This window comes from Chrysochloris asiatica, unplaced genomic scaffold, assembly GCF_000296735.1.
Source record: "Chrysochloris asiatica unplaced genomic scaffold, ChrAsi1.0 scaffold00121, whole genome shotgun sequence".
Lineage (NCBI taxonomy): Eukaryota > Metazoa > Chordata > Mammalia > Afrosoricida > Chrysochloridae > Chrysochloris > Chrysochloris asiatica.
In genome coordinates this window covers 5928305-5942654 of record NW_006408639.1, presented here as the reverse complement: position 1 = coordinate 5942654, position 14350 = coordinate 5928305, and the positions used below count along the sequence as shown (strand labels likewise).

General features: G+C 36.6%; 1 protein-coding gene across 2 annotated transcripts in view; it reads right to left on the bottom strand.

Annotated features, from left to right (window-relative positions):
- The window catches only part of CNTN4 (contactin 4), a 1030428-nt gene that overhangs the window by 397495 nt on the left and 618583 nt on the right, over positions 1-14350 (bottom strand). The gene's annotated exons all lie outside the window — the stretch shown is intronic.

Here is a 14350-nt window from a genome sequence, read left to right as displayed (position 1 = left end):
TAACCATTATATTATTCTCTCCCAAATTTCCACACCCTCCTTAACTGAATTTCAGTGCTCCACCAAGCACTGACTTCAGTCTTTATATGTTTATCTACTATAGATACTTAATTTATTTTTTTCTTCTTTATTGTTTTAAACTACCTTCCCCATCACCCAATTCAAAAAATATCTACACTCTAGTCAGTGAATAATTCTCCTTTCTCTCTCACCCCTGATAATCATAACAGAATGCTTCTTTTAGCATGAAAACCTTCTTTTGACTTTATACAATATTTGTGTCCTTTTGTGGTTGGCTCAGCATAATGTCCTCCAGGTTCATCCAAATGATGTGGTATTTTGTAGACTCATCATTATTGCTCAATGTTTCACAGTATTCAACACTATGAATGTACCAAAGTCTATTGTGCCATTCTTCTGTTGATGGCTGTTTCCATCTTTTGTTGTTGTGACTAGTGCTACAATGAACATGGGGGTGCATAGATCTATTCATGCCATGGCTCGCATTTCTTGAGGATACACACTAAGTAGAGAGATTGTCGGATTATATACTATTTTTATTCCCAGTTTTTGAGAAAGTACCATACCATTTTCTACAGTGGTTACACTATTTTACAGTCCCACTGTATTGTAGGATGGTCACAGACACGCCACACCTTTTCCAGCATTTGTTTGTTTCTGATATATATATTTTTCACTTTGCTATTAATTCTGGGATGACATGATATCTCGTTGCTGTTTTGATTTGTATCTCCCTAATGGCTAGTGATTGTGAGCAGTTCTTCATGTTTGTTGGTTGCCTAAATGCTTTCTTTGGTGAAGTACATGTTCATATCCTTTGCCTATATTTAAATTTGATTGTCTACTTTTTATTGAGCTGTTGAATCATTCTACACATTTTAGACAGCAGGCCCTTGTATGTCATTGTCAAAAGTTTTTTCCCAATCTGTTGATTCTCTTTTAACACTTCTGGTGAAATCTTTTGATGCACATAAGTGTCTAATTTTTAAGAAGTCCCAGTCAACAGAAGTGTTTTTTTAGTTATGTTTCATAGTGGATTTTTGCTATGTATCAGATACCCTAAGTTCGTTCCTATTATTTCATTAATGATCTTTATAGTGCTACTATTTATATTTAGGTCTTTAATCCATGTTGAGTTTGTTTTTGCATATGGTGTGAGATATGGGTCTTGTTTCCTTCTTCTGCAATTGGATTTCCAGTTTTGCCAGCACCGTTTGTTGAAGCATCTCTCTCTTCCTCATTTAATTTGTTTCGGCCCCTTTCTGAAGATCAACTGAATGTAGATGGATGGATTTACTTTTGGGTTTTCACTGACCTATGAATCTTTTGTTATACCAGTACCAGGCTGTATTGATTACTGTGGCTGTGCAGGAGATTTTCGTCCTTCTTTTTTAGTAATGCTTTGCTTATCTGGAGTCTCCTTCATCTTTTCCTTACCCATAAATTTTCCATGTAAAGTTAGTGGTCCATTTTTCCATATCTTTAAAGAATGATATTGAAAACAAAATTGGGGTTGCATTATTTTCATAGATTGCTTTGGGTAGTATTGACATTTTCACAATGTTGACCCTTCCTATCCATGAGCATTGTATTTTTTTATATTTTTGTAGGTATCTTTTGGCTTCTGGTACTAGTGTTTTGTAGTTTTCTTTGTATAGGTCTTCAGTTTCTCTGGTTAAATTTATTTCTATGTATTTTTAATCTTTTGGATGGCTATTGTAAATAGTATTGTTTTCCTGATTTCCTTTTCAGAGCTTTCTTTATTAGTGTAAAATAATCCAACTGTTATTTTATATGTTGATCTTGTACCCTGATACTTTGCTGAATCTTTCAGTGAATCCTGATAATTTTCTTGTGGAGTCTTTGGTAATTTCTAAGTATAGGATCACATCATCTGCAAATAGAGAGAGTTTTACTTCTTTGATATTTTGGATGCCTCTAATTTCCCTTTCTTACCTTGTAACTCTGACTAAGGAGTCCTGGTGTGGTATAGGATAAGCACTGCAAGGTTGCCCATTCAAACAGACTAGCTACTCTTTGTAAATGCTATATTGTTGTTGCTATTAAGTACCTTTAAGTCAGTTCCAACTTATAACAACAATGTATGAAGTTTCTGAGAAGCAGCTGATGGATTTGAACTGCCGACCTTGTGGATAGCAGTCCAGTGGGTACCCTATAGCACTATACCAGTACTCCTACATAGGGTGGTTATGAGTTTGAACTGACTTAATGTCACTTGACAATATCTACAAAACTTCTAGCATGATATTGAATGGTGGTGGTGGTATGCCGTGGAGTCAATTTTGACTCACACAACCCCGCATAGGGTTTCCAAAGCTGTAAATCTTTATTGGAACATATAGCGTCATCATTTTCCAGCTGAGCGACTGGTAGTTTCAAACTTCTGACTGTGAAATTAGCAGCCCAACTTGTAACCACTATGCTACCAGAGCTCCTTTCGAAATTGAATAGGAGTGGTGATAAAAGCCATCCTTGTCTGGTTCCTGTTTATAGGGGAAAGCTTTCAGCTTCTTTCCATTGACAGTGATATTGGATGTTGGTTTTACATGGGGGTGGTGGTGTGCCAAGGAGTCGATTCCAACTCACAGTGAATCTGCATAGTGTTTCTGAAGGTGCAAGTCTTTATGGGAGCAGAAAGTCTCATCTTTTTCCAGTGGAATAGCTGGTAGTATTCCTAGAAATTTGTCCATTTCTTCTAGAGTTTCATATTTGTTGGATTACTATACTTCATAGTATTGAGTTATTATTCTTTGAATTTCTGTAGGTTCTGTTGTGACATCACTGATATGATTTCTTTTCTGTGTTATTTGCCTGTTCACCTTCTTTTTTGTTATATTTACCAGTAGTTTGTTAATAAACATAACTTTCATATGCACTGTGAGACCGAAACATTCATGTGATTTGCTTTATTGAAATATTCACTTTATTGTGGTGGTCTGGAACCATCAATGTGGAAATTTTCCAAATTGTGTTCCTTAGAATATTGATTCCATACTATGAGACACCCTCTATCTTTATTTACCCCAAATTTGAAAGGGCAACATGATTAAATGACTTTGAGAAACACTTGACTAAAAAAGTTACAAACAAATATCTTTAAACTTTTCCTTTCAGAACTTACCATAGATTTTAACATGCTCTTTTCCCTGAAATTGTATTTAAATTCATTCATTCATATATTTTCCTACCCCACTCTCACGTCTTTTCCCTAAAGCATCTACTAATAAATCAAAACAAACCCAACGTCTCTACATCAATTCCAACTGATGGTGACCCTATGTAGGGTTTGTAAGATTGTAAACCTTTACAGGAATAGACAGCCTTGTCTTTCTCACCATTTAATGACTCCTAAGTTTGAATCACCAACTTTCCAGTTAGTAGTCCAATGCCTAACCCACAATGTAAGCAAAATTCATTAAAGCATCTAAGGGAACTTAGCTGCTGCCAAAGTTGTTGTTGTCCGTAAGTGCCATCAAGTCAGTTCTGACCCATACCAACCTTGTACAGGGTTTCCAAGGAGTGGCTAGTGAGTTTGAACTGCCAACCTATGCCAAACAGCACCCCCCAGTACTCCAAGCTACTAACAATAAACACAATTTAACTTGGAATACACTGAACAAATGTGATGATTTTAATTTATGAAGTTTTAAAGCCTCAGAAACTCTACACAGGGTCTCTATGAGTCGGAACTGACTCGACGGCACTTCAAAACAACAACAACAAATTAGTATAGTGTAAAGGTCTTATATTACCTTGGTTTGGTGGAAAAGCATCAATGTCTGTCTAACCAAGGTATTAACCTATTTTCTTCACAGCAAATATCACCATGTGGCATACTGAATTTTTAAAATTTATTGTCTGTAAGAACAATCAACAAGTGATGCATGGAGTAGATTGGAATCATTGCAATAAAACAATGGTGTAAAGGCGATGCTTTCCCAGGTAAACTATCACTCAGTTCACATTTAAAAAAAAAAAAAAAAAGAACAATCAAGACAGAGCATGATGTAACATGACGTAATGATGAGATAATGTTGATAACAGAGTAGACACACAGGGTATAACAAGGATAGGACAAAGAATCCTGGTGGCATAATGGTTTGGCTCTTGACTGTGAACTGACAGACTAGTGATTTGAGCCCACCCAACAGCTTTGTGGGAAAAGACCTGAAAATCAGCTACCATAAACAGATTCCAAAAAAAACATAAACCTACTGCCATAGGGTCAATTCCGACTCTATGGGTTCCTGTATAGTGTTTCCAAGGCTGTCAATCTTTACCAGAGCAGAAAACGTCATCTTTATCCCACGCAGGTTTCAATTCCTGACCTTGCTGGTAGCAGCAGTCGTGGTCTTAGCCTATAGCACCATCAGGATGGCTATCCATGGAGACTGCGGTCTAGAAAGTCCTATGGGTCAACTCTACTCTATCGCTCAGGGTCATTTTGAGTCCACATCAACAGGGTGTCAGCCAACAACAACAGAGCTAGAAATTACCTAAAGAAACATGCATTCTCTTTTGTCCTTTTGAAGGTTAGACAATTCTGAGGCCTGGAAAAATAAGTTCAGAGAGTCATGAAGTAGCTGAGCAGACAATAACAGTCCCTTTACCTACAACACCCCCATTCTACTGCTCCTTCCAGAAATAGTAAGAGCTGTTGACATCTGAAACTCAAGAGTGAGTATTGTTATATCACTCAACAGACAATACAGTTTCCCCTTAATAACCAAAATCTATTTTTATCAGAGCAAAACATTAATCCATCGGGCTACATGAAATGCTATCAACATTTTGAAAAATAAAGCCAAGTAAATCACACACACACACAAAACCCCAAAAAAACAAAAAAATCTCATGTGCTGTGCCAACTGGCAAAATTGTATCTCACTCAGGTTGAATTTCTTAGGGGATGCCATATAATGTTTATACTCAGTCAAACTTGACAGATTTCTTTTGATAAGTTTTCATTCATTAATTGCTCTGGAAGTGACAGACACTGCCTGTCCCACTGGAAATTTGTAACAACTGAGTACACAGATACTTGGAACACAGTATTAAATTATTTGTGCAGTTTCTGATGCTCAGTTGGAAAATAAAAAGAAACATGAAAACTGGTTGTTTTGTGATACACAGTAAAGCCCAAGGACACAATGAGAGTTGCCCAACTCTTTGTAGCATACAAATCTATTGGAAATTAATTCTAAAACTTTTCTCTCTTAATGGATTCCTTTCTTCGTATCTTTTAGCCAACTGCAAAGATGCTTATTTGCTACTTTTAAGCAATTTTCAAATTAAGGTACTGTTAAATGTTAAAATATTTGAGTATTCTACCTGACTTCATAGTAACCTTAGGCATTTCCCCAGGGTTATCTTTCAGAGCAGAGCTCAGCGGCTCCATAGGATAAGCACTGGACCGCAAATCACAAGATGCATGGTTCGAGCCTGTCAGCTACTCTACAGAAGAAAAATGAGGCTTTTTTCTCCTGCAAAGATTTAAAAACTTGGAAACCTGATACAGACTTGCTATGAGTTGGACTAGGCTTGATGGTATACAGCAACAACAATGTTTCAGAGCAGCACCAAATTTATGGCAGGTATCCTGGGCAAGGGCAGACCTCTCTCAAGAGATGATACATCCACATACTTTGGAATGTGCTAAGTGAGATACGGGAACCTAATTTTTACTCATTTGGCAGTAAAAAGCCCATCTGAGTTAGTCAACTGAAATACAAATAATTATAGACAATATCCCAAATGGATTATCCTTCCAAAACTATATAATCCCTCCCTTAAAATGTAAGACTTTTCCCTTAATCAGCCACTCAACCTGGTTTGTTAGAGTTTCTTTCACCACCCTTAAACTCTTTTCTTCATTTGCCTAGACTGAGCTTCGTATCAAATCGGTCCATGGTACCTTTGCTTGTAGACTGTTGTTGCTGGTCATCATCAAGTTGGTCCGGACTCAGAGTGACCATATACAACTAAATAGAACTACCTCAGAGGATTTTCTAGGCTGAAATCTTTACAGAAGCAGATTGCCAGATCTTCCTTCTTAGGAGCTGCTACAAGGGTTTGAATTGTCAACTCTTCTGGTTAGCAGTCGAGCACTAAAGCTCTGTGTCACCAGTACTAGCAGAATAACCAATTAATAAACATCATTTAAAGAACTCTAGCTTTGTTTTGTTTTTTTTTTCCAATCTGACAGTAACTATTGAGTAAATTCACCCAGTGATCACAGTCCTCTGGGTGGATTCTCATAACTTGTTCCTGACAATGGCTCGTTAATTTCTAGGTTACATTATTCTTTCCAGATGATATTGTACTTCGTTGTATTCTGAGTCCTATTCTAGGAGTAGCAAAGGTGACAATTTTTTTAAGTGTCTTTTTATTTTATGAATCCTTGAAGGTTTAAATTTGAAAGGAACCTTAGGTCAACTCCTTCGGCTTCACAGATGAGAATATTAGAGTCCGCAGAATTACATGGCTGGATCACAATCACACACTTGGTAAGTGGCAGAGGTGGGCCTACTGAGTAGTTTCAGTATTCAGAAGAGCTGGTTCTATTTGGATTTCAGATTAACCTTTCATAATTCATAATTCATTTCAGAGCTAGAAGAGGTCAACTTCTCTTATTTGTAAAATGAGGAAGTGAGATAGATGTTCTTTAAATCGACCAGAATTAAAATTCCATGATTTTATATGCATCCAACTTTTTCATGTAATAAATGAAGAAAGTGAGATCCAAAAAGACCTACTAACTTGCAAAGGATTACACATACTAGCAGTTTGCCAGTTATGAACATCTGATTTACAACTCATAGTTCTGAACCAATCTCCATAAAGCCTATTATATTAAAATTTTCACATACATGCAATGGTTCATAACAAATGGTCATGTAGTACTTTGGAACATACATCAAAACACTGATATTATTATTACTATTGTTGTTGTTGTTGTAAAGTGCCATGGAGTCAGTTCCGACCCACAGTGACCCTGAACAGGGTTTCCGAGGCTGTAAATCTTTACGGGAGCAGAAAGCCTCATTTTTCTCCCGCAGAACAGCTTTCGAACTGCTGACCTTGCGGTTCGCAGCCCAATTCGTAACCAATGAGCATTATGTTAAAGACATTTTAGTGTATTTATAAGTGTCCCATTAATTTTTTATATTTAATGTTTATATACTAAGGCAAACACTTGACTAACTTACATTAGATGATAACTTTTCTGATTTATGTACACAGTCCACTTAAAGACAGACTTAGTAACTGAACTACTTGCATGTATATGTTATTGATGTGGTTAGTTGTTATATCTGACTCATAGTTAACATTGCCCAGTTCTATACCATCTTTATGATCATTGGTATATTTGAGTCAATTGGTGGGTAGATATTAAAACATTACTAATTTGATTAAGTTGTGTTTTGTTGTTGTTAGGTGCCATCGAATTGGTTTTGATTCATAGCAACCCTATGCAAAACATAAGGAAATACTGCCAGGTTCTGCATGATCCTCACAATTATTATTACATTTGAGCCTATTGCTGGTGCCACCATGTTGGTCCATCTTGTTAGGGGTCTTCTTCTTATTTTGTTGACCCTCCACTTTACCAAGAATTATGTTCTTCTCCAGGAAGTGGTCACTCCTGATAACAAAGTTTCACCATCCTAGCTTCTAAGGAGCATTCTGGCTGTACTTCATCCAAAACAAATTTGTTTATTCTTCTGTCACTCCACGGTATTTACAATATTCTTTGCTAACACCATATTTCAAATGCATTGATTCTTCTAAGGTCTTTGGTATTGACTACTCAAATTTCATATGCATTTACGGTGATTGAAAATACCATGGTTTGGGTCAGGCCCACCTTAGTCTTCGAACTGCCATATTTACATTTGAACACTTTAAAGAAATCTTGTGCAGTATATTTGCTGAATGCAATATGTCATGTGATATCTTGACTACTGCTTTCATGAGCATTGATTATGGATCCAAGCAAAATGAAGTCTCTGACAACTTTAATCCTTTCTCCAATCATCATGATGTTATTTATTTGTCCAGTTGTGAAGATTTTCACTTTCTCTACATTGAGATGCCATCCATACTGAAGGCTGTAGTCTTTGATCTTCTTAAATATTTCAAGTTCTCTTCACTTTCAGCAAGAAGATTGTGTCATCTGCATATTGCAGGTTGTTACTGCGTCTTCCTTTAATCTTGATGCAACATACTTCTTCACATAATCCAGCTTCTCAGATTATTTGTTCAGTAATAATTAGTATAGTGAAAGGATTCAACTCTGGCACACACCTTTCCTGATTTAAGCAATTCAGTATTCTTTTGGTTCTGGTCAAATGATTGCTTGTTGGTCTATGTACAGGTTCTTCCTGAGCACAGTTAAGTTTTCTGGAATACCTATTTTTCACAATGTTGTCCATAGTTTGTTATATAATTCACACTGTTATATACAAAGAAGATAATAAAATTAAGTCAGAAAGCCAGGATTCTAGTCCTTATATTGTAACCAATTTTGGTTTTGATAAATTATTTTAATCGGATGAGAGTTAGTCTCCTCATTTTTAGTTTTATCAAAACCTATCCCACTTTCACAGTAGTATGAGTGTGAATTTAAACTGAGGTGCAATTCTAAGACAGTGGATATGAAAACTGTATTTTAAGTGATTTTACAAATGAAATGGACTATTAGAATGAACCCTGAGGTGCAAAGGGTCCATTTGTTTTTCAAATATTTCCCAAGCATCCACTGCTTATAAAAACACTGACTTTGGTACTTTCCAGTCATGTCTGTAGCCCTTTAATGGTGTTCTTGAGCATGGCTTACAACCCTCTCCACCTCCTTTATGTGTTATTTCTTATTTTCTGGCCTATATGTTACTTGTCAAATTGGATGTTTTTCTGGGGTGTAGATTTTCTTTTTAATGAAGGTAAAAGTTAAGAGATTTATAATAAAAAAGCAATCTACTACAGTGCTTTGACAGTGAAAAATATGGGTATATGATGAATAGAGAATCAAATTCATACAAACTTTCAAGGTAAACAGAAAAGCTGTAACAAAGTGTTCTATGTGCAGCTGATTGCTTTGAAGATATACTCTCAGATCTTCTATGGTAGATATTGGCTCTCCTTTACTCTCAAAAATGTATCAGAAAAAAGTCTGAGAAATATTGCATAGGTCTGGAGGTAGTAAACTTTTCATACTCTAAGGGAAGAAAACATACATTTTGAAAAAGAAGTCCATCCTTTTGTTGACATACTGAGACTCTGGTGTAATGGCTGTAAAGTAACGGCACACAATTTGTACAAGTGTATGTGTGTGTGTGTGTGTGTGTGTGTGTATTTTATCATTTCCTTAACTTTCAAAAGCTGTGCAAATCAAATAAATATATGGATGTTGAGGTGTTTTTTTTTTTTTTTTTTTTTGAGTCAGAAACAGAGTAGTTCTCAAATATCAGACCTGAGGAAGAATCTTGGCAATGTAAAGTTAATGTCCAATGTATGTGGTTCTCACTCTCAAGTGAACTCCAGAATCATGGGAAGGGTTTGTTATATCAGAATTTTGGGACCTGCCCAAGAATTTCTGGTTCAGGAGCTCTGAAGTGGAGACTGATAACTTGCATTTGTAGCAAGCTCTTGGGTGACAGACATGGTTTGAGCATTGGTGACCTAAAGGTTGGTGGTTGGAACCTACCCAGTGGGACTGTGGAAGAAAAGACCTGGTGATCTGCTTCCATATAAATGTGGCTGTTAACTGCCAATGAGTCGGTTGTGACTCACAGACCCTGTATAGGGATTCCAACAAGTGGCTGGTAAGTTCAAACTGCTAACTATATGGTTCAAACCAACCTTGCAGACCAATGCTTTATCCCACAGTGCCACACCATGACTCCTTCCATAAAGATTAAAGCCAAGAAACCCTAAGGAGAAGCTGAATGTAGTAACACATCTAGTTGACATGAAGCAGAATCGACTTGATAGCAACAAGTTCCTAGGTGCCACAGCTAGTCAAGATGACACTTGGAGAAATATTGCTTTAAAAGATCTGAATAGAGAGGAATGGATAAACCAAATATGGTATAGACATACACTGGGATGTTATTCAGCTACAAAGAAAACTGAAGTCCTGATGCTTGATACATATCACAACCTGGATGAATCTAGGAAAACATTTTGCTACATGAAATTCATATGTAGCAAATATGGCAGGGCCCCACTTATAGGGAAATAATATCAGCCATCCCTGGATGGTCCAAATGGTGAAGGCACAGGACTGCTAACTGGAAGGGTATGCCAGTCATTGTCAAGTACTGTAGATTCTAATTCCACAACGTGTTTTAAGTACATGTATGTCTCACTGTTATATGTGATTGGTCTAATAGCATTCTGCCTTATTGCCAACTTAGTTCCATTGCTATTCCAGACCAACCGACACATCCCTTTCTGATGAATCCCATTTGAATCTCATCCCTTCATTATGCAAAAGTCCTTCACAAGTAAACTACATCACACCTAGTGTTCAACAGTATAGTGCTTGGCTGCTAACTAAAAGGTTACTGGTTTGAACCCAGCTCTAAAGGGGTAAGAAGACCTGGCAATATGCTTCCATGAAGATTACAGGCAAGAAAACCCAGATGGGTAGTTCAACTCTGTCATGATTTCTCTCTGAGCAGGAGTGGTCTCCACGGCACCAAACAACAAATGTGCAACACTTCCCATTACAGGACTCCAAGTTGGATCTTAGCTTTGTACTTTTCTTTCTGTTTAAATTCATATTCTGGCAACTGTTTCTCAAGCTAGGTACTGCAAAACTCTAGAGAAGACAAATCAGTGAATAATGTATTCATTCAATATATATTTATTCCCTCAGAGCTCACCTTTAGAGGCAAAGATAAAGCAGAGTAGGAGAGCTCTGCCCTCCCATCTTGGCTTCAAGCAGATAGTGGTTTTCTTTTTTATGATTTGCACTTGACCACACAATTGTATTTCAAGAAGGGTTTGTACTGCTAAGTAGGGTCACTTAAGGTAAAGTAGAAAATTGCTCACCCAGACCCTGATGTGTTCTGTGCTTTTAATCTCCCTGCACTTGCTATGCATTGTTGCTTCCCAGAATTCCCTTCCAAGTTTCTGTTATCTGTCACAGCCAATACCTTTTGCCTAGAGCTGTTTTCCCACACGACAAATATGTGGTCTCTCCACAACAACCAAGTGGGCACTTGTTTCTTTTCTGCCTCATAAGACTAGCGCATTACTTTGCATATGAAAATTTTGTTTTTCCTATGTTAGAATGGTTTGGTTGCTTGTCTCTTCTCTGTTTACCAGACGGATGGGTCCTTGGGGACTGGAGTACATGGTGATTCCTTTGTGCCTCTCACATTCTGTAACACTCTTGTCCTTCACGTTCTGCAGACAACTCAGTAAACATCTGTTGAATTGGACTGAAATTCCAAATGTCAGAAGTTTTCTGGAGCAATAACATCATTATTGAACTCCAGGTTAACATGCTAGAAAGAAAGATGCCATGTGGAAAGAAGATGGTACAATCAGACCACTGATAGCAAATCAAAATCACTGAAATCAGAGAACAAAACAATCTGTATTACTAGAATCCAGTATTTTAAAATCAGTATGTCAGAACACTTCCTTCCTCCCCACTTGCTTTCCTGATTCTATGACATACTTCTAGTAAGTTTACAAAATGGCAAAAAAAAAAAAAAACCCAAAAAACAAACAAACTGGTTCGTAGTATTTCAAATATCTAGTGAACAAGAAAGTCTCAGCAATCACAAAGAAATAAGAATGCAGGTTTGGAGCTGATACAACATTCACTTAGGATAAAGTATATATGTTAATGAGATTACTTGATTGATTAGATGTATCAGTGTAGCCAGGCTGAATTTTAGCTACTCCAAGGTCTTCCCTGGTCTCAGTAGGATCTCTCCATGAACCACCAAGATAGAATTGCTTCCAATGAGACAGTTTTCACCTTCTACCTTTACATAATGCTATGCTTTCCAAGTGCATTAACATAATCATGACTTTAAAGTATTTACATTTTCCAAAACATTCTCACAATCGTTAAATCATTCTTCTTCTCCAACAATTTTGGGGGGGGGGAAAGAAAAGGACTTGAAGTACTTACTGATAAAAATCAAAGACTACTATGCTTCAATACAAAAAAATCTCACAATTGGACCAATAAATATCATACTAAATGGATCTCCAATGAACACTCACGGGAGAAGCAGTCAAAATATCAAAAGACACTCATGATGTAAGCATAATCCTCATACCAAAACCACAGAAGAGCATCACTAAAAAAGAAAATTATACATCAATATGCCTTTTGAAAATATATGAAAACATATTCAGCCAATAGAATTCAACAGCATATCAAAAATATAATAATCACGACCAAGTGGGATTCATACCAGTGATGCAATGTTGGTACAGTATTAGTTAGCAATCTATATAATCTACTATAGAAATTAAAAAAAAGGGAAAGAGCCAGATGATCATATCTATTGATGCAGAAAAGGAAAGTCCAACACATATTCTAGACAAAAGTACTAAACAATGTAGGAATTGAAGGGAAATTCCTCAGTATAATTAAGAGCATATTTACAAAACCAACAGCCAACATCATTCTCAATGGAGAGAAACTGAAAGCCTTCCCTTTGCGACAGGATGCCCTTTATCACCACTCTTGTTCAGTACTGTTTGGAAATCTTAGCCAGAGCTATAAGACAAGATAGGGAAATTGTTGTTGTTAGTGTCATTGAGTCGATTCCAACTCATAGGACCCTGTATAGGGTTTCAAAGGAGCAGCTAGTGAGTTTGAACTGCTAACCTTGCCGTTCAAACCTTCAGTTCCAATGCTTCAGCCTACAGAGCCAAACCAGAAAGGCATCCAAATTGGCAAAGAAGAAGTAAAACTGTATTTTCAGATGATATGATCCTGTAAATAGACAGAAATCCCAAAGAAACAGCAAAAAATTATTGGAACTTACTGGAAGTTTCAGTAAAGTGGCAGGGTACAAGATCAATATACAAAAATCAGTTGTATTCCTCTGTACTAATAAAGACAACTCTGAAAAGGAAATTAGGAAAACAATACCATTTACAATTGCCACCAAAAGGATGAAATACTCACCAGAGAATAAATCTAACCAGCGAAACAAAAGACCTATACAATGAAAGCTAGAAAACGCTACTACAAGAAAACAAAAGAGATTTACAAAATGGAAAAACATACCAATTTCATAAACAGGAAGACTTAATATTTTGAAAATATCCATACTACCCCAAACAAGTTACATATATAACAATCCCAATCCATGTTCCAACAACATTCTTTAAAGAGATGGAAACAACCATCAAGAACTTTAAATGGAAAGGAAAAAGACCTCAGATAAGCAAAGAACTGGTTAAGAAGAAGAACAAAGTTGGAGGCATTTCACTTCCAGATTTCAAATTTTACTACACAGACACAGTGCTCAAAATAGCTTGGTATGATACAATGAAAGATACTTAGATAAATGAAACAGAATTGAGAACCCAGAAGTACATATATCCAAATATAGTCAACTGATTTTTGACAAAGGGCCAAGATATATTACATGAGGAATAGACAGTCTCTTCAACAAATAGTGCTGGGCAAACTGGAGATGGATTTGCAAAAGAATGAAACAAGAGCCATATATCACATCATACACAAAAACAAGTGCAATATGGATTAAAGACCTAATGTAAATCCCAGAACTGTAAAGGTCAGCAATGAAAAAACAGGGACAAACTTGGAGACTCTAATACATGGCAAACATAGACTATAAAACATGACAAAACACACACAAACAACAGAAGACAAAATAGATGACTGAGACATACTAAAAATTAGGAATTTAAGTGTATCAAAAGATTTCACCAACAATGTAAAAAGGGAGCCCACAGACTGGGAAAACAATTTTTACAACACCAATACATCAGAAAAGGGACTAATCGCTAAAATTAGAGGACACTACACAACCTTTAAAATAACCTAATTAAAAATGGGCACAGTGCTTACTATTATAAAATAGACTTTTAAGTCAAATAGTCATGAATATTGGGAATTATGCTTACAAAAAGCTTGTAATCTCATCTTCTGCCTGTATCTGTTTGGATTAGCTAAAAGGGGAATTAGAATTCGCCCAGGGAAATAGATAGACTTCTTGTTAACCTTTGTAGAGTATGGGACCTTAGGTGAAATCCTGAGCCCCATCCAGAACCTTCTGAGGTGGGACATTCCTGCTTAAAA